We start from the raw sequence: 7,310 nt of genomic DNA, 5'->3' as shown, positions 1-7,310 counted from the left end.
CAGTCGAATGAAAGGTCAGAAGACAGACTCTGTATTCCTTTTCAGTAGCAACCAAAGCCACCCACATGTAATACTGTGCGCTGCATTATCAATCCTGATGAAAAGACACGAGGCAATCTTTCATCTCACCTGGGAAATGTCATCTCTTTCAGCGGGACCTTGCCTGTGCTGAAGTTTGTTTGTCATTTCTGTGTACTGATCGTCCGCTGAAAAGATATGTTTCCTTGAGGGATTATTCAAATTAACAGAGTTAAAAATGATCAAGTGGTATTTGCTTTTCTTTTTTTTTAAATTCATGCTACATACCTTTGATTGGCTTGGGCTGAGCACACTGTGAGAAAGACTGATTAAAACATAATGCCTTTTCTAAGTGAATATCATATATTTCCCATATGAAATAATGCACACGCGAGCTTTAGCAGCATTTACCTTGAAGCAAAGATCAGGCTGAGAGCCTGAGACACAGATCAGTGGAGGAGTCTCTGGGGAAAAGTAAGTCTCCCTCCTGCTCGCAATGATAATAACATCCATGGTTACAGAGTCGAGAATGCAAAGATATCACTTTCTTTCTTCTTTTAGGGTCTCTTACACACACACACACACACACACACACACACACACACACGCACGTGTATATCGATATATATATAGAAACACTGCAATTACATTCATTATTACCATAAAAACAATCTCTGTGTATATTCACACACCAGAGGGACCTATCTAATCGAATCTATTTCCTTTGCAGATGATGGATTCACCTTCTGTCATGGTGGATGTTGTCACATTTCCATGCTGGTGGAAATATGGTTTTATTTCCCGGCTTATCTCGACTGCCTCTACCTCATCTGCTCCCTGTTCTCTCAGCATCTCACACCCGTCTCTGCCTCTCTCGCTCCCTCTCTCTCTGAATCTCACTAACATTACCACCAGCAGCAAAAAATGATGGTAATTGGCCATTTTGGACTTGGACAGCTGCTAACATGAAAGCAAAAGTGGCTTCAGCTTGGAGTGCTGGGCTCTATAACCTCTTCAACAGTTTTCCCACTAATAACCAGGATATCTCTTTCCTCTCACATAACCTCAATAAGAATGCATGAAAAGATGAATGTGGAACCCAGGTAATACATACAGGACACACAAACACACACACATGTGAGAAGCATCTCTACTGGTTTCGCTCCGTCTTGGCTGATTGGAACTGAGAGCTGAAACAGAGGTATGTCTCCCCATATACAGATTAAAAAGCCTCTTATCTTGCTTCTTAAAGCCTTTAAGCAAGGACGATGTGCTTCACTGAATTATAAATGAGAAAGTTCCACTTGACTTGTAGTTTTTAATTTAAACCAAGCCATTACCTAACTTGCATCAATTAGGCATCCTTGGATTCTCTGGAACTGGCCAGGAAAAAAGTGGCAGATCATGTTACTGTTATTTTTCTCAACATTTTTGCAAACGTGCAAAGCAAATAAAATGATTTCACAGTGTTACACGGGAAAATCATGATATTGAATGGAGGGATTCCACTATTTTGAAGAACGTCCCGAGGCTCGGTACCTTGTAACAGAGATCCAATCGATGCCTGTGGCTTTAATCACATCTAAGTTTAATGCTAGCCACATCTCCGAGGTCTAATGCTTTACTTTCACACCAAATTACTTTTTAGCCCAGGGCACATTTTCTGAAAAAAAAAATGTATCTGTGGTCACAGCTTGAACAGTACGGCCATGATCCATTGATTGACACACGGCTAAAGGCTGAATCCCACTGGAGAGGATTCCTCGTGAAGCACATACAGTAGCAGGAATCCTGCCTGTTTCTGTGGAATTACTGCACATGTAACGAGACCTTTATTACAGAGTACGGCGCCCAAAGCCTTACGACAACTTTTTTTCATTTATAGCGAGCCTAGATTCAGGTGCAGACTAGTGCTGAACACAATCACAACCCCTTTATCAGGTTTGGTAGCAGTTTCTTATTGAACCTCCAACAATTGCCAATAATCCGATGAGAGAGTGAAATAAACCTTGGAACTCTGGTAGTTAATTAAAATCCTCATTGGAAATTTGGTTCATTTCATTTCATCATTTTAGATCCATTCCTCCAGTTTCACTTTATCATTCTGATTCCCCTGAAAACTGGATTTGCCTGTGTGGTATTACTCCTGAAATAGACAATATTCTCAAATGCATTGTATATCTGATTTTTAATAATAAAGGATTGTCTTGTAATCCAAAGCAACTCGTGAGATGAAGCGGCATGCTTTAAAAGAACCAGAGTGCCATCATGTGGAGGACATATTTAACTGCAGGGTGCTGTGTAAACTGCATTATACAAAACTGTTACACAATTAAAAGTATTTACAGGAGTGACAGCATATTTCAGTGACCTAAGTTATTGTTTTTTGAAACTTATTGTGTATTTTCTGTTCAGGGACTTGATTTAGTAGAAGAAAAAATAGCCATCCCTCATGTCCCTGGTGTAAAAAGAGAACAGTTTCAGTTGGTTCCTCCAGATGTCTCTCTTTACCCAAGTGTATTTGCATATTTGGCAAATCACACAACCCCAAACAGTGAGGATCTAGGGGGGGACAGTTGTTCAGATGGCACTGAGTGTACACAAGTACATGCAAAGTCCAGAATATACAATGTCTGTCCATTTTCCGTATATTGTAAATACTGGTGTGTTGCCATTTGCACATTTATGCACTCTTCTCAGGGCCAAGAGCTGAACCATATTCTGCTATTGTAATCTAAGGCTCTGCTGCGGTTATAGAAATAGCACACAGAGCTGGGTTGGCCCATAGACATAAAAACTGCAACTATGTGAATAAAAATACAATTTTTAGTTTAAAGAAACGAGGCGGGTGTTAGAATTCCAGACAGTACTTAGTAAGTGACTACCAGATAAGCAGCATTTGTTTTTGGATGACTTTAGTGGGATTACAAAAGAATAATTTAGTTATGCTACTTATGGAGGCATCCTTTTACCACCTTCCTTTATACAGAGTATCTGATGATTAGAAGAGCACTTCCATGTATTTCCCTTTGCCAGGAGACAGTTCACAGAAAGCTGAGAGGACACAGGGAGAAGAAAGGGAGATAAATGATAGGCCTCATTATAGAGCTATTGTTTCGTATCTGTTAAAAACACAGTTGGTTAAACTTGATTTCAACAGCTAAACCAGCACAGCGGACACTGACCAGAAACAATGACGTGGTCAGAGGTCAACATTCATCACGGAGATAAAAACAGACAACTCTAAAAGGACTTTTCCAGTGACGACTCAGTGCGAGGAATGCTGGTTTACTATCAATCATGCTACTGATCGTGTAGGATATCTCGCCTAAGATCTCAGGCCTTGACTCAGCTCAGCTGTACTGACACATTGTGCTGAGAAGACGCAGAATGATCTTCAAAGTTTTTTTACCTTTTGTTCTCCTCAGCCCTCCTCTGCTGACTATAATCCCACCCTTCTTTTCCAAAGTCCCCTGGGTTTTCCCAGTCAGAAACACTGCTCTCCAAAGAACCTGGAAGCACCCAGATGAGTGGAAATGATGCCAGGGTGCTTTTCTGTCACTTTTACTGACCCAAAAACACAGCCAAGTACAGTTCACCCCGAGGGCCCGTATAGAAAGATACAAATAAACAACGCACTGATAAAGAACTGGGGTGAATATCTGCATCATCGAAGTTTAGATTTTTGACAGCCACAAAACACAGAGGACAAGCAGGAACCTACTGAGCCACATGCGAAACTAGGCTGGACAAACGCCGAATGCTAAAAATGTCAAAAAACAAGAACATTTAATGTTTTATGAAGAAAGTCCATCCAGAGTGCACTTATGATTTAAATTCCTAAAAAATCTGCTGTTTCCTCCCTTGCTCTAAAACAGGAAGTAGAACTGTGCTTGCCTTCCGCTCGTCTTGTTTATTGGAACCCGCCTTCCTGTTTTCAGATTCATCCTGATAATGGCTGAAAGTCCCCAGCTGAAAGCCTCTCTCTCTCGCTCACACACACACACACACACACACACACACACTGTCAAATCCCCCTCATTCCTTTTTTTCTTCCCTCCCTGTGCCTCTTTCTCCCTCTTGCTGTCTCTCAGATCATTGCGAGATAAGTCATTTTGTGAGACCTTCCAATCACCAGCAACATTCAGACCTTTCAGCACATTCCAGCTGTCCGTATGCGTGTGCCGACTGAGGTGGTATTTATGTGTGTGTGTAAGTGTGCAAAAAACCCCCAAAAGGCCCATGATTGATTAACCCAAACTGATTGGAAGGCTCAAAGAGTCAAATGTCGAAGCGTTAGCTGGTAGGATGAGCTCAGATGTGTGTGTGAGTGAGATTTGGGGATGGTGCCATGTGCACCCGAGCCAAGGAAATATGCAGGTCAGTGCAGAGGGAATGTCAGGAATGTCAGTGTAATTCAAACTCTTGTCTGCCACCGGAGGCAAGTGCTACCTGGAAATACTTTTTACACCAAAAGTGGGCAAATATGGGTGTGTGTGTGACTTTACACCAGAGCATGGTCATGCATAAGGGGTCTTAATGTATACACGGTCGTGGCAGCCCAATGGCATCTCCGGCCAGCAATCAGCGCCATCTAGGGACATGTGCTAAAGTTCCACAGTGTTTTCCAAACACCTGCACCGAAAAACAAGATTTCCCCGACTTCCCAGCTGTTCTCACATGACCTACACCTCCCGAATCCAGTTCCCAGGCTTTTAGTAAGCCTTTCATTTGATATCACAACATATCGGCCAACCCCTCCCTCCCTCCCTCCCTCCCTCCTTCCCTTCCCTGTCTGGCTTTTTCACGGCAGCCTGTTTTCACTCAGCGGCTTTGACAAAGACTGGCGAAATAATTACAGCTGGGCCTAAACTGGGTTTGTCTCCAGTAATCTCCACCAAAAACCAATGAGTGCGGACCGTGTCATAGGAAGAGGAGGAAGAGGCCGATTGTTCTGAAAATGAGAAGCCAGTGACATCATTTCAAAGAGCTCTGTTCCGAGTGTTCAACACTCCGGGTAAATGGGCAACAAAATAAACTCGCTGTAATGTACGCGGCTCACCAGACACCAACAGAACTTATCATTTCAGGCAGAAGCTCATCTCCATTCATCGCCCATTTCCCCGCTTTCTTTTCCCTCATACAAGATGCTGCTTTAATGAGTTTATTTTCCAAAGATCAGAGGCTGCTTTTTCTGTCTGTACAAGCCAGATCTGAGCTGAAACATTTGTCCCGTTTCAGCCAGGATGTCTTTTGTGATGGCCCGGGGACAGCAGGAAGACTGCTTGGGGTTCTGAGGAAGTGTGAGTAAGGGGAGGGAGGAAAGGAGTGAGGGACTGGAAGCAAAGACAGAGGAACAAAGACATAAGTTAACTTTATGAGAAAAGATGAACATAACACATAAGAAATGACAGAAGGCATTAATTTAAATCAGTCAAATGTAGCTTTCTGTATGTATAGTATAAAAAAGAGGGGGCAAGCCATTAGCTCAGCAAATGAAGACGTGACCTAAGATGCTCCATCATACGAGGGGGTCATATGAAGATGAGGTGGCTTTAATTCGCAGTGACAGCTGCTTATGAGTTATCTGGGGAAGTGTAGCATGTAAATCACCGTCTTGCTACTACTACAACCGCTACACCCTGGAGCACTCCAGGGAGAGCAGAGGAGAGGAGTACGGCTCCATGGGCAAGCAAGGGAAACATGGACACACAGAGATATTTACATACAGTCAGACAGACTTCCTGGCATTGTCAGCCCGAGAGCGTTGATGTCAGATCCACTCCTTCCTGTGCAGAAGGGAGAATGCTATGCGATGACAATGGGCCCAAAAACAGGACAAAGAGGAAATGTTTAAATTTAGGCCCCCTTCTTCCACCATCTCCTCTTTCACGGCTATGGAGCTCTGGAGCTGTTTAGTTTTGTGAATTCCTTCAGCCCCACCACCACCACCACCACCTCCCTGCCTCTCCAGAGCTCCCTCTCCCCATTGTGTCATTTCAATAGAAGGATTTTCACATTCAGAGCAAATCCCAAAGGAGGATCAGCTAGTGAGACCAGAGTTCAGTCAATCACTTGTTTTCACTGATGTTCCTTTAGAAATTATAAGTGCTTTCTCATAAATCCACCAACAAATAGAAGAGAAAAGAAAAAACAAAAACATACATAAATATGTGCTTAAAAAAGCGAGTGGAAACCAGATGAGGGGTTTTTAATGGGCTGGAGATTTATCACAAAAATGTGATAAATATTCTTTATAAAATGAAATGTTTCCAGCATAACTTAGCTCTAAACGCGCTTTTATGAGCCTGTTTAACTCAAATAATTACAGCTGCTCTGCTGGTGTGCAGGCATGTGTGTCTAGGTGTGTGTGTGTGTGTGTGTGTGTGTGTGTGTGTAGGGGGTGTTGGTGTGTGTTTCTCTGTCTGCGTGAGAGCTTTATCACAAATCAGAGTGTCGGCGTCTGTAGAAGCTTACAGGGCAAGAGTTCACCGGTTTGTCCAACTCGTTCTCGGAGTCTGAGGATAGCGGACGGACTTCACAGGCAACAAAAAAGCCCCAAAACACACGTGATCGGCAAAGGAGTCGCTGCAGTCCACGACTTAACTCATGGATAGAAGTTAAGCCCGCAGAGGACGGCGGATAAGTCTGGCTGACGTTAATAGCGACTGCTGTTATTGACTTTGACGACAGCAGCGACGATGCCTGTTTGACACGGAGGGGGGAAGCTTTCTGCTTTCGGGTAAGTTGTGAGCTCCAACAGCTAACTTCTCTTCAGGAGGACTCGGGAATTGTGAGGGAGAAGAAGACAGTTCGTTTTTCGCGGGTGTTACTTGACAAGCAAGTTTCTGAAGTTCGTGAATTTCACAGCGAAGCCCACATCGGCTGACTTTTGCGCTATTTCGACTCCTTGTTTTTACTTTTTAAAATACTTTTAAGGTGGTTAAAAACTTAGAAGCCCGTTTTACACTTCAGCCTAGCGTTAGGCAAACGTTAATTTTATTGACGCCATTTTTTTAATGACTTAAACGCCCAGTGTGGCAGCCGTCTGTCGTTCACTGACAGCGGGGTAGAGCGAGCTGCTGGTGCCCTTAAAAGTTGTGACACGATAAATACTGAAAGCCAAAACTTAGTGAAACTTAGTGTATATCTCATTACAATATAAGTACCAAGCAGGGTGTGTAACATACTGAGCAAAACTCATAATGCTGCTATCAGAGAATAACAGTCTTTTACAGTCATTTAAAAAAAGGACATGAAATTTTCAATTTAAATGCTAAAATAAGTACTAG

At 42.9% G+C, this 7,310-nt stretch overlaps 1 protein-coding gene across 7 annotated transcripts in view; it reads left to right on the top strand.

The window, feature by feature from the left end:
* Positions 1-6,434: 6,434 nt before the first annotated feature.
* Positions 6,435-7,310, top strand: part of arhgef9b (Cdc42 guanine nucleotide exchange factor (GEF) 9b) — a 48,965-nt gene continuing 48,089 nt past the window's right edge. For 4 of the 7 annotated variants that reach the window (XR_003213717.1, XM_019345741.2, XM_019345731.2 and 1 more), the window contains exon 1: positions 6,437-6,760. The gene's annotated coding sequence lies outside the window, so the exon portion shown is untranslated. Of the gene's footprint in view, positions 6,761-7,310 lie in introns of all 7 variants that reach the window. The other 3 variants (XM_025897935.1, XM_013271765.3, XM_013271764.3) reach the window with 3 other exon arrangements.

Source organism: Oreochromis niloticus, linkage group LG2 (genome assembly GCF_001858045.2).
Source record: "Oreochromis niloticus isolate F11D_XX linkage group LG2, O_niloticus_UMD_NMBU, whole genome shotgun sequence".
NCBI classification, from domain to species: domain Eukaryota; kingdom Metazoa; phylum Chordata; class Actinopteri; order Cichliformes; family Cichlidae; genus Oreochromis; species Oreochromis niloticus.
This window is presented reverse-complemented; position numbering and strand designations above follow the sequence as displayed.